Genomic DNA, 12,468 nt, shown 5'->3' with positions numbered 1-12,468 from the left:
TAGAACCGCTCGACCACTCCGGCCGGTTGTGTGCGTTTGACTATATTAATTTACACTGCTGTTACATGTAAATCGAGTAAAACGGAAGTGATTTCTGGCGTTCCTCAAGGTAGTGTTATAGGCCCTTTACTGTTCCTTATCTATAAAATCGATTTGGGGGACAACTTGAGCAGCCGTCTTAGGTTGTTTGCAGAAAACGCTGTCGTTTATCGACTAATAAAGTCATCAGAAGATCATGACAAACTGGAAAATGATTTAGAAAAAATATCTGAATGGTGCGAAAATTGGCAGTTGACCCTAAATAACGAAAAGTGTGAGGTCATCCATATGATTGCTAAAAGGAATTCGTTAAACTTCGGTTACACTATAAATCAGTCTAATCTAAAAGCCGTAAATTCAACTAAATACCTAGGTATTACAATTACGAAAAACTTAAATTGGAAGGAACACAGAGAAAATGTTGTGGAGAAGCCCAAAGACTGTGTTTTACAGACAGGACACTTAGAAAATGTAACAGATCTACTAAGGAGACTGCCTACATGACGCTTGTCCATCCTCTTTTAGAAAACTGGTGCGCGGTGTCGGATCCTTATCAGATAGGACTAACGGAGTACATCGAAAAATTTCAAAGAAGGGCAGCACGATTTTTTATTATCGCGAAATATGGGGGAGAGTCTCACAGAAATCATAAAAGGATTTGGGCTGGACACCATTAAAAGAAAGGCATTTTTCGTTGAGACGAAATCTTCTCAGGAAATTACAATCACTAACTTTCCCCTCCGAAAGCGAAAATATTTTGTTGACACCGACCTACATAGGGAGAAACGATCACCACGATAAAATAAGGGAAATCAGAGCTCGTACGGAAAGATATAGGTGTTCGTTCTTTCCGCACAGTATACGAGATTGGAATAATAGAGAATTGTGAAGATGGTTCTGTGGTGTCACCGCCAGACACCACAATTGCTAGGTGGTAGCCTTTAAATCGGCCGCGGTCCGTTAGTATACGTCGGACCTGCGTGTCGCCACTATCAGTGATTGTGGACCGAGCGCCGCCACACGGCAGGTCTAGAGAGACTTCCTAGCACTCGCCCAGTTGTACAGCCGACTTTGCTAGCGATGGTTCACTGACAAAATACGCTCTCATTTGCCGAGACGATAGATTAATATAGCCTTCAGCTACGTCATTTGCTACGACCTAGCAAGGCGCCATTATCAGTTACTATTGATATTGTGAATCATGTACCGTCCAGACCGACGTTCACCATTAATGGATTAAAGTTAAGTATTCTACAAGCTACGTCCGTTTTTCTAAATTCTTATTTCCTTGTCCTGTTCCAGACCTCACGCCAGCCTGCGTGAGCTAAAACGCATGCCTTTCGACCTCCTCGAGTAACACGGTGTTGGCTCTCCTGCCAACCACAACAGGTTCGATGAATCGTGTGCCAGGCACTTAAATGTGATTTGCACAGCATCCATGTAGATGTAGATGAATGTTTGCGGGACCAATTTTGGACAGAAGTTTCAAGTTTGATTGCAGATTCACTTCCCGGTGATCAGTGAACTAAAGTGACTTTACCTTGAAAGGTCTCTGTTGGATTCCTTTCATTTTAATTTCTTAAATCTTCTGTCATTTACGGCATAAATTCCTCTTCTAATTTTACTGTGGTGTTTCTGACTATCTGGGAGGAGACTGAGCAGTGAAACGTGTTACTTTTACACATAAACAAGAACGATCTGTCACACTACTACACTTTAAAATACAGTTTATATGTAATTCATGTCACACAGTCTCATACGGAACCTACATCCGCTTTCTTTTATATACTGTATATGATAAGATACTGTCATCCCCATTCCCTTGTGTGTGAAAGAATGAATGAGCAAATGTATTTCTAAATGCATGCTTGATGGTAGCAGACAAGCCTGTCTGCTAGAGAACAGTAGGACCAACGTCGGAACAGGTAGCTACGCTTTCTAAAAGCAGAGAGGTTTCTACTCTTAGTATGGTCCTGTCCATCCCTTTTCATGTTGGTATAGGAAGCTGCCTCTCTGGTCACTTCCGTTTGTATTTGTGAGGCACCCCTCAGGAAGGGACCAGGCCAGTCTGTCTGCGGCGAGCGTCTGAAGTGGTACGATCTCTGGCTATGCGCGTGTCTGCTAAGTCCTCAGGACTATGGAGTTCTTAAGTTCAGCCTAACTGAAAATTTAATCACCTTCATTTCAGGTTTAGCTCTAAAATATCTAATGTTATCTTAAATTGCAACGCAGTGTAATTCGAGTGTGAAGTTCAGAATATATTCCGGTAGTTGCTTTGTCACTACTTTGTGAGTAAAGTGGAACCACGTGTTGATCAGTAACTCTAACTAAGTTCATCAATCTTAAATGCGAATGTGCGTGAGATTATAACGTCTCGTCTTGACAATATTTTTCAGTATAGCAACTTTTCTTTATGTTCAACCCACGTGGGGTGTACTTTGTGAGACCAGTACCACGTGCTTATACAATTGTTTGACCCAACAGGTTAATAGTAAGACGATAGTAACCAGTTCGAGGTTTTTCTTTTGTAAATTGTTTTTCGATCTAATTTATTTTAATTATCAAAATTTTGGTGGAGTTACACTCTTTGTGTAAACCACGTTGACCACGTGAAGCATGTGGTGTAATCATCAAAGTAGCCCTCAGCTATTCTTTTCTGGAAGATTTCACAGAGAGTTAGTATGAATTTAGTATACCAGTGTGTGGTAATTACATGACGGACAGGATTGCGCTACGAACGTAACTTCTTTGGGTGAAAATTGAATTGGTTGGTTGTGGTTCATTTCCTCTTGGATATGTTACAACGTTCTTCGTGTGTTATTTGTTGAATGCAGTGTTGTATGTAGTCTCCCAATCTTGGCTCCCTATTTGATGTGTTCCGTAAGATTACAAACTCACATTTTCACAGTCCTAAATAAGGCACCAGCTTAGTTATGACTCAAGTTTAATATGCTGAAATTTCAATGATAAATGTTAAAATAAATTTCCAAATATAAACTGATTTATTTCTTTTTATTTAAATTCTCTTTATATATATATATATATATATATATATATATATATATATATATATATATATATATATATATCACCGGTTGTCGAATGACGATTAAAAGATTATAATTAATGTCAGTCTGGTTGGGAATTTGGTAAGCTAGACTGGATACCTGATGAAACAGTTGCTCAGTAATGCAAGGTTAACTTCCCCAGACAGCTCACAGCTTTAACCCACTTTTATTGTCTATCTGCACCGCTTTCAGAAGAAATTAAAGCAACAATGTTACAACCTTACCGTAGCATACATATCTGAGTGACAGACTGTTCGACTGTCGGGCGTAGTGGCAATTCTATTCTTTCGCTGCGTACAGTTCATGAGGACCGCAGGCTCTGTTATGTGGTACCGAAAGTCCTGTGTATGGCTCTGAGCACTATGGGACTTAACATCTGAGGTATCAGTCCCCTAGATCTTAGAACTACTTAAACCTAACTAACCTAAGGACATCACACACGTCATGACCGAGGTAGGATTCGAACCTGCGACCGTAGCGGTGGCGCGGTTCCAGACTGAAGCGCCTAGAACCGCTCAGCCACACTGGCCGGCTCCTGTGTATTCTATTGGATTATCTTATTAGCTTTTCTGCCTTAATCTTCGTTTACTGTAACAGTGTGAATTTATTTCCTACATTTAATATTTTAATCATAACTGTGTATTGCATAATTTGTACAGTGGAGTCTTATTTGGCTTTTGGTGTTTTTAATAATGTATATTCATTACTTGATTTTAATATTTCTGTTTGTTATTACTTTTAATCCTTGAAATGAATATAAGATAAATTACTCGCTATTGTCTCCTGCATTTGGCTTCTGTTGATGAAGCGTTGTTTTGTTAACAATTTCTTGTTGTTGTTGTTTTAAGGAAATATTGTAAATCGACATTTTATGTGGTTTCTAAATAAATGGTCAAATGCATATGCTCACTCGCAGCACAACCCAGTCCTAGCACGCCCACTTCAATCACTACAAACACCAAAGTTCAAATGCATCGATACGCTGCTTGTCTCTCCCGTTAAGGTTCTATTTATTGTACGTCGGACGTGAAGTGCTGGAAGAGGTGAGCGACCATGATAACAATAACTCTATGAAAACGAATTTAAAAATGCTAGGAAGTCCTTAGATCATACAGATACAGAGGGTATTGAATCCTTTATTGTTCTTACGACGTGGTTGGGGCACAGCCCATCATCAGATGACCTGAAATGAAATTGCAACGTCGTGAGTCAATACGCGATAACTTCATTGCAGTGAGCTACTTTGCAGAACAGCGCACAGCATTGGAGCCGTTGGCTGTGAAGGAGACAGCCAGTTGCTTGTTAGCAATGACTCACTCACACCTGTCGCTATGCTAGCCATGGTAAGCGGTATCTGTGTCGCTTTGAGTGACTGAATATTCAGAGCCTTAATAATATAAATGGGGCAACGGCCTTGCCGCAGTGGATGCACCGGTTCCCGTGAGATCACCGAAGTTAAGCGCTGTCGGGCGTGTTCGGCACTTGGATGGGTGACCATCCGGGCCGCCATACGCTGTTGCCATTTTTTGGGGTGCACTCAGCCTCGTGATGCCAATTGAGGAGCTGCTCGACCGAATAGTAGCGGCTTCTGTCAAGAAGAGCGGTGTGCTGACCCCACGCCCCTCCTATCCGCATCCTCCACTGAGCATGACACGGCAGTCGGATGGTCCCGGTAGGCCACTCGTGGCCTGACGACGGAGTGCTTTTAATAATCTAAATAAACTATATTAAATATTATTTAATATTGTTTAAAGTCGATACACTACCTTTCGTTATTCAAGAGAATATGGCATAAAAATTTCAGCCTTCTATCCGTCATAGTTTCGTAGTTAGAGGAAATTACCTAAAACTCCCAAACCGACACTTAGACTAAAAAACTCAGTTAGGCGTAGCAACAGTTACTCTTTTAGTATCATTTGAAATCATTACTGGAGTTCACAAAATGTCAGGTCAGTTTATTTGGATTTTCGTATTAGAAACGTTAACTACTATTTATTTTCATAATATAAAATCCAGAAAAGATTATTGTTCAATTAATATCTATTTGTTTTGTTGTTGTGGAATGAATGACAATGAGTGAGAGTGTGTAAGTGGGACATACCTAAAAATTCAGTATTGTATAATGTAGCACATTACGTAACTGTGTAGCGGGAAAGTTGTGTTTTCCCCTCGTTACTGATGACGTATATCTAAGAGTACTTGCTTTTGTAAGAAGGCAGCCAGAATAGCCGTTTGCAGAGCAATAGTTTTCTAAATAAGTTCCCAGATTAGTTTTAGTTTCGTTTTGTTAAACATTATATTAACATTTGCATACTGAAATGATGTGAATGCAACTGGGAATAGTGATTGGTGTAGGACAGTCTTAGCACGAGAATGATCTGGAACGCTTGTTCTGATTGGCTGGTCATTTTGATCAACCAATCAGAGTTTAGCAGTTCCCGCACACTGCCAGGTAGCTATAGGCTGTGGATAAAGCAGCATTGAAGAGTCGCTGTGTAGCTATTGAACGGGGATGTCATGTTGAAAGTGTCCATCTGTATAATGTGTAAAATGAAGAAGTTATTCGAATTTTCCGTCCATATTGTATTGCCGTAGAAGCACTTGCATTTGCGGACAGTTTTGTGAAATTTTGAAGTTCTAGAATTGTTTTGTTGGAAAGATAAACGCGTGTGAACTTTCAGCATATGTAAAATTCTGCGTGGCATGTTTCGTATCCGTATATGGAATATTTGGCGAGCAATTTCTTTAATAGAAATCTACTGAAAAGGACTGAATGTGAAACTTAGATATAGTAGCGGAGTATTGACTGTGAAATCGCGTAATTCTTCGGGTTGGACTTAAGTACATTTCTGGCTGCCTTGCGTGTGTACTGGGTTGCATGAACTGTGAACTGAGGACGGTGATGTTGTTCGCTAATTACATGTGAGCTGATGGCAGGTATTTTTTTTAACCGAAATTGAATAAAAGACGCGTTTCAGAATTTTTGACAGTTTACTGAAAGAACGAAGCAACCACTTTCCGCCCGAAAAGTATTATAAGAATTTGCAGGATAGCTTGCTACCTGAGGTTACGTACACTTCGCAGCGTAAGTACTGACGACGTTTTCTTCAACGCTGCTTTTACGTTGTCAGTGCAGTACATACGTATGCAGACAAACGGGCTGGTGATCTGCCGCCGTACTGAGGTAGGTCTAACTATTTGCAGTGAACAGTATGACGAACGAGCAAACTATTTATCACCCGCCCCGCTGCAAAATTAAACTTACAGTTTGTTTTTATTTCAGTCTGTATTTGGCAATGCTCCCTTGTGTATTTTATGCAGTACTTTAAGTTACTACTGGCTGTGCGACGCTAACGGTCTTGCCGGTGTGGTAACACCGGTTCCCGTCAGATCACCGAAGTTAAGCGCTGTCCGTCTGGGCTAGCACTTGGATGGGTGACTATCGGTCTGCCGAGCGCTGTTGGTAAGCGGGGTGCACTCAGCCCTTGTGAGGCAAACTGAGGAGCTACTTGACTGAGAAGGCTGACACGGCGGCCGGTCGGTTCCGTTGGGCCTTGATGGCCTGTTCGGGAGGAGTTAAGTTTTAATTTTTTTTACTAACTCCTCCAAACGTGGAGACAAATTTTATTAATTTTTCTAGCTGCGGCTTCATTCCACTACATGTCAACATTGTAGCACGAAAAAAAAATTCTGTTTGCTTAAGTACGCAACAAGATATCATTATCTTAGTTGTTACTGCTGTTTGGTCAGTAAATTTCATCGTACTTATCTTAATAGGTGCATTTTAAAATTTTATTCCATATATTCGGCAAACAGCTGATATCCGTCTGATGATCGCTTTTTTCTTTCCTGTGAAATGGTCTAATATTAACACTAATTCAAGACTGTTTAAATAAATACCGTTATGATGCTTCACAAGCAATTCTGTATGAAGTTTTTGATACGTATGTTTAATACTTTATTCATCTATTGACAGGTACGATTTTGGTGTAATAACACAAAATGTAAATTTCATATTGTGTTTCCTACACACCACTAGTCATTTGCGTTTATCGATGGTTTCTTGTGCGTAAGTTTCACCCTAAATGGATGTTCTCGGCAACTTGAATTATTTAAATCAGTGGTATATGCTTCATCATCAATTACCTTATATAAAATGTTCTATAGACGTTCTGTTATCAGCTTCATGGTTATAACTAGTCGTGTTTCAGAGGAGAATAACTTCGGATTAGTAGCACTAAAAACTGTGAACACATTATTCACTCACAGAGACTTTTTTGACAAATAAGCCCTGTTTCCCTTTCTTGTTTCTCTTTCTGCTTCTGAGTGATAAAGTAAATTTTGTGTAGCTCTTACAGCACCAAGAGAAACTTGCATATACAGCTGGATTTTTTAATCGAATTTCACATGAAGTGGCTATGTAACGTACTGCTTCAGAGGTTCCAGTTTTTTGCTCTTGGTTATACACTAAACGATAAACATACTGAACATTTAAACGAGCGTATTATTAATGAACATGGCTCTGGACTATCCATTGGCCGCCATCGACATCGAAACAATCGCAAAATTGTTGTTATGGAATGCGAATTCTTTTTTTAAGCATTTTTGTGCCTGCAGTGTAACTGAGGCAGAATTTCGCTGGCGGACTGGACAGTTTCTGGCTCTTTATCAGATCGGAGAACTTCAACAAGGATCTATGGTTTTACGGGCAACGCTCTACAAACCCCCATCTACGTCTATATGAACGAGAGCGTGATGAAAAGTAATGCCTTCGTATTTTTTACGTGAAAACTCTTAAGACTTTTTAAACAAAATAATTATTAAGATTCTACAGCTGTATTCTTCGTGTTTAAACGTTTGCAGCTCTCTGCAGCTAGAGGGCTACGAAATGTAGCGTGCAACATGTCGGTTTGTAACGTAACTATGTCGCAGCTTGAGAAACAGCGTGCTGTAATTCGGTTTCTAATCGTCCACACACGGAACACCCTTTCTTTCAGCGTGACAATGCCAGACGACACATGAGCGCTGCGACCTTTGCAAGAATCCGACGCCTTTGGTCTATTGTCCTCGATCAGCCTCCATACAGTCCCGTCTTGTGCCCACCCGACTTCCATCTGCTCCCAAAACATAAAGAACGCCTTCGAGGACCTCACTTTGAGAGTGACGAAGCGGTGCAATGAGAGGTGAGATTATGGCTCCGGCAACAAAAGTGACACACTCAACAGTGATGGTAGAAACAAACGGTCTGTCGTTGGGAGACATGTGTTCGTCGTGAGGGTAACTATGTTGAGAAATAAATGTGGAAGTGTGAAGATTAAGGATGTAGAATGTTGATAACGTTTGTTTTATTTAAAAAGCTCGGTGAGTTTCCAAATAAAAGTTTCGGAGGCTTTACTTTTCAGCACGACCTCGTACATATGTGGTGAAGCGTGGGAAGCTATCGTGTTGTGTGTGTAATAGTGGCTACGTAACATACTGATATCATTTTATCCCCTTCCTACTGCAGCCGAAGAGGCAACGGCCTTACCGCAGTGGATACACCGGTTCCCGTAAGATCACCGAAGTTAAGCGCAGTCGGGCGTGGCCAGCACTTGAATGGATGACCATCCGGGCCGCCATGCGCTGTTGCCATTTTTCGGGGTGCACTCTGCCTCGTGATGCCAATGGAGGAGCTACTCGACCGAATACTAGCGGCTCCGGTCAAAGAAAACCGTCGTAACGACCGGGAGAGCGGTGTGCTGACCACACGCCCCTCCTATCCGCATCTTCAGCTGAGGATGACACGGCGGTCGGATGGTCCCGGTGGGCCACATGTAGCCTAATGACGGAGTGCTACTGCAGTCCAAGAACAACTGAAGGTACGAATCAGTCAGAAGTCGAATTGTCTTAATAATACTGCCATTTACGTTATGCTAAAAATATATGTGAAGAAGTAACTTTTTTCTCGAATCGTTTCAATACGCGGTCAGAACTTTCAGACCAAGCCAGAATATGACGTACAACACCTGTCTTCCTGAGTCGCGCATTACAAACTTTTCACCATTAGTATGGCGGTCTAGCGCTAACTGAAGAGTCCATTGATGAATTCCTCACAAATTCTCTTTCTCTTCCATTAATTCAACTTTCTTATTGTAGACTGCGTTTAATGCCACTTAATGCTTACCAATGAGGTGACGAAAAAAAATCGGGCCTCCTCGCTCATTAATTCGCACAGCATTGAGTCCTTTTATGTTACATTAGGATCACTTTCAAGTCTACGAAAAAAGTCTTGCGTCTGAAACCAAGTAGCTAAGGATACGAAATCCCTGCTTAAACTCAGTAGAGCGCTGCCGACAAGTATGTAATAACAACAACACAGCTGTAATCCGGTAGATGCGTCCATAACGCTTAATTCACATGGTGTGTAACGTCTTGGCACCTGTTACATTGGGGAAGGAGACTACACTGAAGCGGCTGCTGTCAAACTAAAAGTAGACACGTAACAAGGTTGAAGTCTGCTGACTGTGAAGGAGAGCTGCTGAAGACAATCCGATCGTCCACCAAATGGTGCCTGAGCAGAGCCAGTAGGGTGAGTCACGATTGTGGCTCACGTCTCATGATTTCATCAGCACTGCAATCCATTCTTGGAGGCTATGCGAATTCATATCAATCCAGCTACGAATATTAAATTATTCAGGTCGCATCGAAATCTTGTTGTGCCTATTAATTCTTAGAGATTTTGGCTGAGTTCTGAAGTTCACTTGTATGTCTCAAGTTCTTCAATTACCTGTAAAAACCCCTGTTATTATATTTTGTTAATCGGTATAAGCGTAGTGTTGTTAACATGTGATAAGTTAACGTTGTGTACCAGACCAGAAATAAACGCAGAGCGGCCTTTCGAAAAGAATAGCAAGGCGCTAGCGGCAAGTTGACTTACTGACTCGGTTCATGAGATATATTTCTGTAGCTTAGGTCGCACAGTACTGCTCTCAGAGAAAATCTCCGGAACGGAACCTAACAGTGAATCTATCAAAGACTAAATGGCTGTACGTTGGTGAAGTTAAATTTCAGTATTTATAGGAAACAACGAGGAAAATAAGTTATGTTAGGCTTCTAATTATTTGGTAGTGACTTTTACTAGAGAGGTAAAGGTAAAGAATCTACAAATAATAATAGCTCGAACCTAAAATTGGTGAATACTAAGCAGGCTTTGGACCTATCTGATACTATCCGGAACAAATTCTTAATTTGAAACTAATTCTTGGGCACCAAAGGATTTCTAATAACAATATTGTATGTATAGTTCTGGAGTTTAAAAAGGCCTACGACTCAATTGATCGTGAATCTCTTTTCCAAATTTTAAAGGAACAAGAGCTAGATAGTGAAATTCTGGTTAAGGAAACGTCAAATGACACTAGCTCTAAAGCTAAATTCATGGAAGAAATTTTTGAACCATTTGATATAAAGTCTGGTGTACGAGTAAGACAGGGAGATGAACTCTCCCCATTACTGCTTAACTGTATTTTGGAAAAGATAATTATAGAAACGCGAAAGCAAAAGTTGAATCAAAATATAGATCAATCAATCAAGTTAGATAGGAGTAATACTAAAGTAAATTGTCGTGTCAAAATATAGATCAATCAGTCAAGTCAGATAGAAGTAATTTTAGAGTAGATTGCCTCACCTTTGCAGATGATCTGGCAGTTTTAACTAGGGATATTACGACAGTTCAAAAACAAACTGTAATTCTTGAAGAAGTTGCAGAAAAAGTAGGACTACAAATATCATTCGAGAAAACGGAATATGTGACATGCAACAAACAAGCACCAAAGTTTTGATCTCGAAATATGGAAAAATAAAAAGGGTTTCTCAATTTAAATACTTGAGGAAAGTCATACAAGAAAAAGGTGTGGAAAAATCTGCAAACGAAGTTCGCTTTCAAAAAATGACATCTGCATTCAGATTAACACAAAATATTTATAGCAAAAAATCACTTTCTAAATTCAGTAAACTTTGGCAATACAGCACTGTCATCAAACCTGAAAGTCTTTGCGGAGCAGAAACTTTAATTTTCAATAGAAAGAAGAATATTGAATAAATTCAAAAGAAAGAAAGAAAGATTGTTAGAAAACTATTACACCCCAAAATTAGTGATAGAGAAATTCATAGGCTGAGAATTAACAAGGAAATAGAAGAACACACAAACATGCTTGGTAACATGAGCAAGAGCAGGCTTAAATTTTATGGGCACATTAAAAGAATGGTACCCACTAAGTTGACAAAACAAATAGTAGATTTCTTCGAAAACAAAATTAAGGCCAAAACTAAGCCAATTAAATGGATCGCTTCGCTTAAGGAGGCTCGGAAAGTAGCCGGTATAGGTCAGGCAGACGTTAAAGATAGAGAAACATTCAGACGAAAGGTAGTTGATTGGAAAGTTGGTCAGGGGCAAATTAGAAAACGGACTCGAGCGCCGTGGTCTGACGAAAGAAAGAGACTTCATTCTGAAAGGTTGAAACAAATTTGGACACAAAGGAGGGCCAGCATCAAAACCGACATTGATTGATTGTACCTCGCGAGGCCCTGTTGAGCCCATATTTGAATATTAAATAAATATTGGACGATGAAAAACATAATATGACAACTAAACTCCGAGTTGTGTAGTCACAAATAACAAAAACAAGATAAAACAAAAACCAGATAACGTCGTATGTGTAATAGAAAATATTACCATCTAGAGGGCAGTGGACATAGAAGGGTTGCAAGTGCTACTCTGAGATGAAGAGGTTAGCACAGGAAAGGAATTCGTGGCGGGCCGCATCAAACCAGTCAGTAGACTGATGACCAAAAAAAAAAAAAAAAAAATTTATAAAATGAAACGAAACGACTATTGTTGTACATGCAGCTCGAAAGAGGCATGACAGTAGGTGACTAAAATATTTCCAAATATGATCCCAATGAAAAAAGAAGTCTTCAAGAGTGCTGATGTTTATGAATATATGCCTTCCCGAAACTTTGAAGAATGCCGGCTGCTGTGGCCGAGCGATTCTAGGCGCTTCATCTGGAACCGCGCGACCACTACGGCCGCAGGTTCGAATCCCGCCTCGGGCATGGATGTGTGTGATGTCCTTAGGTTAGTTAGGTTTGTTCTAAGTTATAGGGGACTGATGACCTCAGATGTTAAGTCCCATAGTGTTCAGAGCCATTTTTTGAACTTTGAAGAAGGCGACTCGATCTATATCGAAAATTAATCGGGATTCGAGAAACTGCATCCCACTCCCCTCCTCCCCCATACTCTGACACAAAATACTTTCACTTATAACATGAGTAATCCAGAGTCATCGAGCAGTTGCGAAATTTTCTAGTTAAATATTCGTTGTAA

At 40.3% G+C, this 12,468-nt stretch overlaps 2 pseudogenes; both read left to right on the top strand.

Moving 5' to 3' along the window:
- Positions 1-4,511: 4,511 nt before the first annotated feature.
- LOC126261274 (5S ribosomal RNA) lies at positions 4,512-4,629 on the top strand (annotated as a pseudogene).
- Positions 4,630-8,620: 3,991 nt separating this feature from the next.
- On the top strand, positions 8,621-8,738 carry LOC126261039 (5S ribosomal RNA; annotated as a pseudogene).
- The last annotated feature ends 3,730 nt before the right edge of the window (positions 8,739-12,468 follow it).

Source organism: Schistocerca nitens, chromosome 5 (assembly GCF_023898315.1).
Source record: "Schistocerca nitens isolate TAMUIC-IGC-003100 chromosome 5, iqSchNite1.1, whole genome shotgun sequence".
Classification (NCBI taxonomy): domain Eukaryota; kingdom Metazoa; phylum Arthropoda; class Insecta; order Orthoptera; family Acrididae; genus Schistocerca; species Schistocerca nitens.
The sequence above is the reverse complement of the archived record's forward strand: the minus strand, read 5'-3'. Positions and strand labels throughout refer to the sequence as shown.